This window comes from Spodoptera frugiperda, unplaced genomic scaffold (assembly GCF_023101765.2).
Source record: "Spodoptera frugiperda isolate SF20-4 unplaced genomic scaffold, AGI-APGP_CSIRO_Sfru_2.0 tig00001167_1, whole genome shotgun sequence".
NCBI classification, from domain to species: domain Eukaryota; kingdom Metazoa; phylum Arthropoda; class Insecta; order Lepidoptera; family Noctuidae; genus Spodoptera; species Spodoptera frugiperda.
In genome coordinates this window covers 162,463-173,953 of record NW_026095724.1, presented here as the reverse complement: position 1 = coordinate 173,953, position 11,491 = coordinate 162,463, and the positions used below count along the sequence as shown (strand labels likewise).

General features: G+C 39.0%; 1 pseudogene; it reads left to right on the top strand.

Moving 5' to 3' along the window:
- The first annotated feature begins 2,335 nt into the window (after positions 1 to 2,335).
- Positions 2,336 to 3,077, top strand: LOC118264403 (uncharacterized; annotated as a pseudogene).
- The last annotated feature ends 8,414 nt before the right edge of the window (positions 3,078 to 11,491 follow it).

Here is an 11,491-nt window from a genome sequence, read left to right as displayed (position 1 = left end):
CTAGCAAAAGTCTCACACGGTCCTCAAACTAACAATTTTAAAAGGAAATATAAAAATATAAAAGGAAAAAAAATATATAAAACAATGTCAAATTATGTTAATGTCAAATTGTATAAAAAATGTAACTATATGTTACAAACATGTCAGCAAGACCTGTGTGGACATTATAGCAGTTCATTCCCAAGCCTGACTATCCTCCAAGTAGTCTTTTATTTTATAAAAAGCTTTACTACAAAGTTTTTCTTTAATAATATTTTTAAATTTACCTAGGTTTAAACTTTGAATATGGCTGGGAAGGCTTGTTGGAATAAACCAAAATCATGTACCGTCCCGTGCCAAACTACAAATATGGGGCCATCTACAAGCATTGGTTCATCTACAAGCATGGGTCAAACTACAAATTGTCCAGCCATGCCTACTACCTTGCGAATTACGTAGACGCGCGTAATTTTGTTCCGGTTACGTTTTTAGATTAAAATTACAGTTTTGTTGTTATTGTTAGTTAATTGCTAAGTTTCTTTTTAGTTATTGTTAAGTTTGTGTTCGTGTTGTTTAACAATGCCACAACCGTACGTGTACAGTGCTCGTGAATACGGCAACATGTTGATGTGTTTAGGCGAGGCTCGGGGTAATGCTTCCCTTGCATTAAGGATTTACCGAGAAAGACATCCAAACGTGCGGCATCCCTCTGATTCTCGTGTAATAACGGCAGCATTTCAACGAGTTTTAGAAAATCGCCCGATTGCTCCCGCTGCGTCAGGTGGTGGGCGACCAGCTGATGTACAAACGGAGGAGCGTATTTTAGAGGTCGTCCGTCGAAATCCACGCCTAGGCACACGCAGCGCTGCTAAGTTGCTGCGACGGCGTAATGGATCAGTCGTCTCTCACTGGCTGGTGCATAAAGTGTTACGGCGTGAGAGAATGCGCCCGTACAAGGTACATAAAGTACATGCGTTAGTTCCCGGTGACCGTGAGCGTCGTCTTAATTATTGCCGCTGGTTAGTGGACCATCAGCAACGGAGTAGGTTCATTGAGCATGTCATCTGGACAGACGAGGCGACATTCACAAGGAACGGTCTGTGGAACAGAAGGAACGTTCACGTGTGGTCACAGACGAACCCATACACCTGCCAACAAACTGGGCATCAAACCCGATGGTCAGTCAACGTTTGGGCGGGAATTTATAACAGCCAAATACTGGGACCAGTGTTTTTGCCACAGCGACTCGATGGAGCACGTTATCTAGAAGTGATAAACGTACATGTGGACAACTTTTTAGATTCGTTTTCGCTGGCAGAGTACCGGAATACATGGTTCCAGCACGATAGTGCCCCGCCGCACGTAGTGAGAAGTGTCCGTGAGCGTCTCTCGGTGATGTTGGAAGACCAGTGGATCGGCAAGCTAGGGCCACAAGCTTGGCCACCCCGTTCGCCCGATCTAACCCCCTTAGACTTTTTTTTGTGGGGATACGTTAAGGAAAGAGTGTTCGACCGCGAGTGTTCTAGTGCGGATGAAATGCGGCAAAGACTAATAGACGTATTTAATCAGTTACGTGAGCATTCTAATGAAGACCCAACTATGATGCCCCGTCTTCATGCGGAAACATATCGCCGAGCCCGCCTCTGCATCGAGATGAATGGGGCACAATTCGAGCCCCACCTTGTTCGATCGCAAAGGATTTAGCTAGGTAAGTGTTTTACAGTAAACAATACGCTTCAACCTATACCTACGTATTGGATGAATAGGCGCGTGTTTCGCCGTACCGCCCGCCGCGCCGCTGGATCGTGCGGGCGGTACGGTAGGTATGTAAATTGCGCGCGCGTGCGAATTCGTTTACCTTAAATTCTGTACGCTGTACATTGCGGTTTTGAAAAATACTAAATCACTAATACATTAACCATTTGGTGAATGGGTATTGTTATTAAACTGTTGTCTTGTTCGTATAATAAAGCAAAAGTCTTTTGGCTTCGAGAGCGTTTCCCTTACACCCAGTATATATGCGAACAAAAAACGTATCCCTGTCTGTCAAAAGACATTTTTAAAATGTTTAAATATCACAAAATACCGGGTACATTATATGATTGCAAATTTTTTTCGTGAGGGAACTGCACTATATGAACAGAAGCAAGAGGCTATCAAAAAAAATATAAATTCCTTAACTAATGGTCTATCCAAGGATGAAAAAACTGATATTTTGAAACAATACCTACCTGCTGAAAATTGCACAAATATGAAGGAGCTTTGTAATGGTGTATAATTTATAACATATAAATAAGGGAAATACGAGAATTATCATGTTTTCTAACCTAAGTCGGAATGAAAAAAACATTCTAATAATTTCGGGATCACTACCGGGTTTCGCGACCGCGGGAGCCGAACACTCCATGGGTTAACTAATGGTCTATCCAAGGATGAAAAAACTGATATTTTGAAACAATACCTACCTGCTGAAAATTGCACAAATATGAAGGCACCCGCATTGAATCCTGAAATAAAATCAGCACTCTCTGATAATAATATCAAAAGAGATGCATACAGCGAACAAAAACAAAATCAAATGTCTAGCTGTATTTCAGCAATTGGCAAAGCACTGAATCTAGTCTTGTCACAAAAAGAGAATGTCCCCCAAGATGTCATAAAAACATTGAGCGATGCGGGGCGCCTACTATGTGATACACATTACAGAGAATCTCTTTCTAGAAGGTTTGCTATTGTAAATTCTCTAAGCAAGCAAAAACGAGAAATAATTAAAAACACTAAAATAGATGATCATTTGTCAAACATCTAAAATCATCCAAGGCTATATCAGCGTCTGCCTCAAAGCTAAGATTCAGTACAAACACGGCCAAGTTTAACCAGTCTCACCGTGGGCAACCCAACACATCTACATCTCGTTATCCTGCGGCTTTAAACGCTGGGGGGCGCCGCGGGCACCAGCCGCCGAACCGCGAGTGTACCCCAGCCAGAATCGGCGTCAGCTACCACCACCGTCGGCGCCACGGGACCATCGTCGTATACCGACGACGACGACGACACGCCCGCGGAACAACTACCCACAACAATCTCGTCGACGTTAACAACCCCATCACAGGTAATTAATAATATACCTACTGCCGGCAGACTCCGATATTTCTATCATGAATGGCTTCATATAACAAGTGACAAAACTATTCTGTCTTGGATTAAGGGATATAGGATACCATTCCGTTGTGAACCATATCAGACAAATATTGCAAAATCCAAATCTTATACATTTACAGAAACTAAGATAATTGATGAGTGTATCTCTGAAATGTTAGAAGCAGGCTTTATTTCCTGCTGCACCCCATGTGAAAAACAATTCATTTCACCTATTTTTACCATTCCCAAGCGCAACGGAAAACACCGGTTTATACTGAATTTAAAAGAACTGAATAAATTTATAATTCTCAACATTTTAAAATGGAAGACTACCGTACAGCATTAAAATTAATTGATAAAAACTATTTCATGGCCACAATCGATTTAAAAGATGCATATTTCCTGGTACCAGTAGCAGAAAGTGATAGAGTTTATCTCCGTTTTTATTGGAATTCAGAATTATTTAGAGATAAATTATTCGAATTTAATGTATTATCTCTTATATGTTCTTATATGTTTACAAAATTACTCAAACCAACATTAGAGTACTTACGCTCATTAGGCTATTTGTCAGTTAATTATATTGATGATTTTCTGTGCATTGGTGACTCATTCAGTAATTGTCTCAATAATTATAATAATAATTTTTACGCAAATAAGTTATGACCATGCTGTAGAAAGATTTTTTGTTGGAAATCACTTTCTCTGTCACCCTGGTTTGTTTGATCCACGATTTTGGGGCCACCCTGTATAAATCTGACCATTAATTTCTCAGTAATTGGCAATGTCCGCTGTGACGGACACCACTTTTCCCAAAAGTGGGCTATTGTAGATTTTTTTTTTCATTTTTCTAGGACGTTATAAGACACCCCCGAAGTCATACATTTGTCAAATTCATATATTTTGAATATTTTTATCGGTGCCAAATTAAGGGTTAAGAACATCTGAAGCTGTAACTTCCGCTAGTTCAAAAATCTCAGAAAGCAATATTCGAAGCTGGTTCACACAGATAGAAAATTATGTGAAAGAAAATAATCTTTTTCACATTCTTAGCGACCCGTCTAGAGTATACAATGGAGACGAAACTAACTTTATTTTGTGTCCAAAAAATACAAAAGTACTTAATAGCTCCAAAGGGGAAAAAATGTTTATGAGGTAGACCATGCCCCATCAAAGTCCTGCATCACGGTCATGTTTACCTTTGGAGCTGATGGTGATACAACACCACCTATGATTATTTTTCCGCTGAAAAGGATGCGACCAGAGATTCGAAAGTCTGTGCCTAAAGTGGGGTATTGGATTGTCAGACAATGGGTGGATGAAAGCAGAGGTTTTTATTCAATATATAAAGAACGTTTTGCATCCCGCCCTGCAAAAAAAGAATGTTACTTTTCAATTTATTCTTTTTGTAGATGGCCATAAAAGCCACACTACTCTTGAGCTGTCACAACTTTGCCAAAGCCTAGGCATAATACTCATAGCTCTATATCCAAATGCAACCCGACTTTTGCAACCAGCTGACGTAGCTGCATTTCGGCCCATCAAAGTAATGTGGCGCAAAGCTGTTCTTGAATGGCGGGCAAATAACCTGACGAAAACATTGCTTAAAACTGATGTTGGGTCCATCTTAGATAATGTTTTACCAAAATTAAAAAAATCGACGCTAATAAATGGTTTCAAGGCGTGTGGGTTGTGCCCATTTAATCCGGACGAAGTAGATTACACAAAATGTCTGATGCCCGCCAAACCCCAGCGTGCCATTCTAGATGATAATAGTTCTGTGAATATGAATTACCAAATATTTCAAGAAATAGTCGGACCTCAGCTAATCAGGAAAATGAAGGTGCAGGTAGTGGCTAAACCCGTTGAAGCGAAAAAGCTATTTGAAATTTACAAATATTTAGCACCAAAACATTCGGCGCAAAATTCATTTTCACTGGCGGAACCATCAACCAATTCTGACGAGATACCCATTGATTGCAGTATGGATGTCTCAGATATCGTGATACATGAAGATTATGAAGTATTCAACCAAAATATTGCATTTGCGCCTGAAATGGAAATATGTAGATCAGAACCTACAATAACCCCTGAGGCTATTTTTGAGTATCAAAAGGAAAATGTACCTAATGACGCCTCAGTAAATAATTTAGATAATATCTTAATAAAGACTACTGAATCAGAAATACCTGTATCAGATTTACCTTATGCACTTTCGACAACTAATGATTCATCAATGGATAGAACTACAAAAACACCTGAAGTTACCTAACTCGGAACCTAGGGCGCTGGACACACAGAAAAGACGTAAGACGCAGACGGGGCGCGGACATTTGTCTCTTCCACGTCCCTTTCATATAAAATGTATAGAAGCGTCGTGACGCAAAACATACAGAATAGACGGGGCGCGGGCGCAACGCTTTTACGTCTGCGCCTTTTGTTCAAAACACACAGGAGAGACGGGGCACGGACGTGGCGGGGGCGAAGACGGGGCGCGGGGTGGCATGCCCGCCGGGAGGGGCTCGCTCGCGTCGCACAGTCACGTGTACCGTCTTGACGTTGAATGGTTGCGTCATGTTTTGAGTTGTTATAATTTTTTTCATAAAAATGCGTGACGACCTAGCTTTTAATATTCAGTTTTGTGAATTAATTGAGAATCATTCTGTTATTTATGATTACAATAGGTCTGACTATTGTAACAGAAATGTTCAAGACCAAGCTTGGGAATCGATTGCCAGGACAATAAACGAAAACGGTAAGTAGTACCTATTCTTTATTTAAAAAACATCAACTTATCCTCGTGCGTACCTACATCTGTTCTTTACGTAGTACATTAGAAATAAAAAAACGTTCTTTGTTTTAATGGTAAAACAGAAATATTTTAATGTAATTGTTAGTATCTGTGTACATTTATATTGGCAACACTGTTCTGATTTTGAAATTGTATCAAATATGGCGTATATTGAGAAAAACTGATTTGTCTGTAACTGTATTAAATAAAGAATATAATATATACGTTCATCTATAGAAGTATTTTATTTAAATTTACAACAGGTTATGGGCCCAGGCACATAATTTGGTACGAATTAAATAAAAGTTGGCAATAAAATTATTGCACTTCGACTAACCGGTAAGCTGAGGTTGGGTTGATATTACGTTGTGCAAGACGGCGGCGGGCGTATACAATGTGATAGGGGCGAGACTTCTAACCCGTTAAGGCTGAATACTACATCTAATTTTAACGACAAAAGTCCTGGGTCGAAGGGGTCGAATCCCCTCCCCCTAAAAATTATGGCCATTTTAATATTTTTTTTACTTTTTTTGATATCAAAGGTTGTATGCGTCGTAGAAACAAAAAAAGACGACAAACGGTAGCTAATAACCTTGGCTAACTAATTCATTACTTTTTTCATATGTTTGATAATGTTTTGGTGAGAAAAAAATAATTTGTGAATTATTCTTACCGAAAAAATCACTATTTTCCTATATTTTCACTTAGGGGTTCAACCCCATATTTTTTTTGTCGATAAAATTAGATGTAGTACTCAGCCTTAACGGGTTAGAAGTCCCACGCCTATCACATTGTATAACGAAGAAATGGAAAACAATCAACACGTGAGCGTGTTAAAATTGGAGGGTTCCAAGAATTGGAACGTGTGGAAATTCCAGATGAAAGTATTGTTGCGCGGACAAGGATGGCTGGAAATAGTTGAGGGTCGATGTCTAAAACCCGAAAATAAGGCAGAGCAAGCGATTTGGGAAAGTAAGGACGCCAAGGCGCAAACCCTAATAGTAACGCGGATGACTGAAGATGTGATCCTACATATAATTTCTTGTTCGACATCAGCGGAGATGTGGAGAAAACTATTAAGTGTGTATGAACAGAAAACCGAAACAAGTATCCACATTGTACAACAAAAGTTTTTCCAGTACAAATATGACAAAGCTAATGACATGTCTGTTTTTCTATCCAAAATCCAAGAATTACAGTGTCAACTGAGACAGATGGGTGAAGAAATATCGGAAAAACTTATCATTACAAAAATACTGATGTCGCTTCCTGAAGAATACAAACATTTTATATCGGCGTGGGAGTCTGCTTCTGATGATAAACAAACCTTGGATAATCTGGTGGCGAGACTGTTAATGGAGGAAGAAAGATTAAAGGATAAAAGTGAGGAAACTGCATCATCATCATCATCTGCATTTGCGGTGAAGAATAAGAAGCCAGGGAAATGTTTTAAATGTGGAAAAATAGGACATTTCCAAAGCGAGTGTGCAAATGTAAAAAAGAACTGTGACGAGAGTGATAATAACAAATGTTTTTATTGCGGTAAAGTCGGTCACTATCAATCACAGTGTTGGTTCAAGAAAAATAAGAACAATAACAAGCGTAACAATGTGAAGAAAAGTAATGCATTCGTGGTATCTAATACAGAGTATGAAAAGTATCAAGAATCTGAGTGGCTCGTGGACTCAGGTGCTGATGAACATATGTGTTGTGATCGGTCATTATTTATGCATTTTACAAACTGTTCACAAAAAACTGTTACGGTCGGTAATGGCGTGCAAATAAGTGTATTAGGCTACGGACAGATGGCGGTGAAGGTAAAAAATGGCGATGAATGGATTGACACGACCATAAGTAACGTTCTTTTTGTTCCAGACTTGAAAATAAATTTATTCTCGGTCAATAGAGCTACTGACAACGGATATGTCATGATGACGGATGAAAAATATTGTAAGTTCTATAAACATGGTATCGTGTGCGCTATTGCAGATCGAATTGGAAATGGCTATTATATGAAGTTACGATTTAATTGCAATATGGTAAACGTTGCTAAAACAGAATCGAGTGATTTAAACACGTAGCATGAAAAATTTGCGCACCAAAACTTTGATCACGTAAAGAAAGTGTTGCAGAATAATAACATAAAAGTCAAACAACAATCAGTTCCTAAATGTGAAGATTGTTTGCAAGGTAAGATTCACCGCTTACCTTTCACGAATAGTGACTATACTAGCACGAAGACATGCGAGCTGATACACGCTGACGTGTGCGGCCCCATGGAAGAGGCCTCGCTAGGCGGGTCGAAGTATTTTGTTTTGATGAAAGATGATTTTTCAAACTTTCGATTTGTTTATTTCATCAAGAACAAGAATGAAACAAAAAAATGTATTAAAGATTTCCTGAACAAGGCGGAAAATATTACAGGAAACAAGGTTACGTTTTTCAGAACTGACAATGGTTTGGAGTTCATAAATAAGGATGTGAAGGAGCTATTCTCAGATCGAGGGATAACACATCAACGGTCTGTACCTTACACCCCGGAGCAAAATGGCAAAGCGGAAAGGGACAACAGAACGTTGGTGGAAGCTGCTCGAACCATGTTACATGCGAAGAATTTGTCCAAGCAACTATGGGCTGAGGCAGTACATACAGCTGTTTTTGTTCTTAATAGAACTGGGAAGAGTAAAACAGAAGGAAAATCACCCTTTGAAGTTTGGACAAATAAGACATTTGACATTAACACATTGAAAGTGTTTGGTATTCCAGTGGTTACGCATATTCCTAAAGAAAAACGAGTAAAGTGGGATAAAAAAGGTGAAAAAGGATTGATGGTGGGGTACAGCGAGGATGTCAAGGGGTATAGGGTATATTTTCCCCAGAAAAATACAGTAGAAATAAAAAGAGATGTGGTGTTCATAGATAATGAAGTAAATAATTTTGAGAAACCACGTGAATTAAAAATTTCAGAAGACATTGTTCCTTTAAATGAAATAGACAACTCTGTTGATATACCTAATATTGATGAGACAGATATTGACAAAGAAAATCAAAGGGAAGATAAACAAAGTGAAAATAAGCAAGAAGAAAATCAAGATACAAGACCAAAAAGAAATGTGAGACAGCCAGTCCGATTTGATGACGAGTTTGGCTATTATTGTATGACAGTGAACTATTGTGATGCAATGACCCCGGTATCGTTTGAGGAGGCAACTACTAGCTCTGACGCAGAGAAATGGAAGGCAGCCATGGACCGAGAGATGAATAGTTTAGTGAAAAATAAAACGTGGATATTAGTGGACAAGCCCCCGACAGACAAGAAGGTACTAGATGTGAAGTGGATCTATAAAAGAAAAGTCTGTGTACATTTATATTGGCAACACTGTTCTGATTTTGAAATTGTACAAAATATGGCGTATATTGAGAAAAACTGATTTGTCTGTAACTGTATTAAATAAAGAATATAATATATACGTTCATCTATAGAAGTATTTTATTTAAATTTACAACAGTAATATTAATGTAATATTTTCTTAATTCCTCTGCGTGTTGTGTGTATGCGTTGTGTGAGTGTGTGTGTGTGCGAGGGTGCGGCGTGCGTGCGTGCGCGCGCGCGTGTGTGTGTGTGTGTGTGTGTGATGGTGTGTGTGTGTGTTTATACATTGTGCCTATTTTGGTACGGAATAGGTGCCCGATTTACAAAATAGTTGGTGAGGTATTCCCTGACACCATCTGCAGTTTCTCTGTATAGTGAATCAATTCTTGTTCCAACCAACGTATTTTGGATGTATGGCGCTGTAAATTTTCCATCGCATCTTCGAATAACATTGTGCAATATACACATTGCTTGTATAATTACATCAGCTTTAGCAGGTTCACAGCACATGGACATGCTCAGTCCTTGAAATTTAGTCCTTGCCATTCCAAAGGCACATTCTACTGATTTCCGTCCTCTGCTTAGTCTGTTATTGAATATTCTTCTATCATTAATGTCAATTGATTCCGCGAATAAGGTTTCATTACGTTTTTTTTCAGAGAGAAAGCTTCATCTGCCACAAAATAATATGGCATAGGTTGTACTTCTCCGGGCAATGGACTATGGTCCGGTAAATTAAGGTCTTCACGCTGCATTGCTTGTCCGAGAGCACTGGCTTGAAATGCACGCCCGTCACTATTTCTCCCGTATTCCCCAACATCTATCGTTACGAATAACCCGTCAGCGTCTACCAATGCTAATAACACAATCGAAAAGTATCCTTTGTAATTTATGTACGCTGATCCCGTGTTAGATGGAGCTTTTATTCTAATATGTTTGCCATCCAGACTTCCCACACAATTCGGTAAATTCCAAAGAGTATGGAAACGCGCAGCTATCTCTAGCCATTTTTCTACATTGGGTGTAGGCATATATTCGGGTTGTAATGTTTGCCATAGAACTTGACAGGTATTATGTACTATTTCTTGAATTGTAGATTTTCCTCGTAGAAAGTAAACTGACAGCGATTTAAATGAACACCCATCTGCGAAATACCTGTAAATATATATACAAATATAAATTAGGTATACATATTACTATACTGTGCACCGTGATTTTTTATTCGCGGAGGCTATTGAGCCAGAAAGTAACATTCTTAATTCTTTACATAAGTAGGTACTCGTATTACTGATATAGGCTCTATATTCTCTGCGAATAAAAACTCACAATAAGTACTTCACTTCATTATATTTATTCGATGATTTGATTGTTTCAGTACAAGCTTGCAAAGATCGTTGGAAAAACATAAGGTAAGGAACAGATATGCAAAATACAAAAAACTTCTATCACTTCCATCTGGCTCTGCAGCCAAGAAGGTAAAAGAATATTACCTTGCCCAGCACTTGCATTTTTTGGATAAATATTTGAAATCAAGACCTTCCAAATCTAATCTAGAACCACAATGCAGGTCAGATACTCATACGGACGAAAGTGAACTTGATGAGGAGGAGTCAATGTCGCCGTTTCGGCCTCCGTCCCATTCACCCTCTCCACAGGCTCAAAATCATCCTTCGCCGTTATCATCGGACTCGAGTAAAAAAAGTAAAATGCCTACTTTGAAAGACGTCAATCAATCTGCTTTTGATTACTTTAACAGAAAACGACAAAATAGCGAGAAACAAATGCAACCTCTTGATACAGATCTTGCCTTCCTTCAAAGCATGTTGTCTGATATGAAGGCCATGAATCTTGTTCAAAAACGAAGGTTCAAGATGGGAGTAATGCAGTTGGCGGCGCAAATCTTAGATGGAAACGAGGCAGCATCGACATCAGAACCAGCATATTCTACCCGCATTTCTCAAAACAACATAGCCGCGGTGTCTTCTATACAACAGCCGTTTCATAATGTTGCACCTCCATCAACAATAGAGCAAAATCAGAATGTTGCATCTCCATCAATATCTGTGCAGGATGAGAATACCCCAACGTTTTTCACTCTATCACCCTATTCAACAATTAGTTCAGTTTCGGCTGCACACGTCACCAATACATCTTTTTTGAATGAAGAATTACCTCTGAACTACACGTACAATTTTTCTACACCAAAG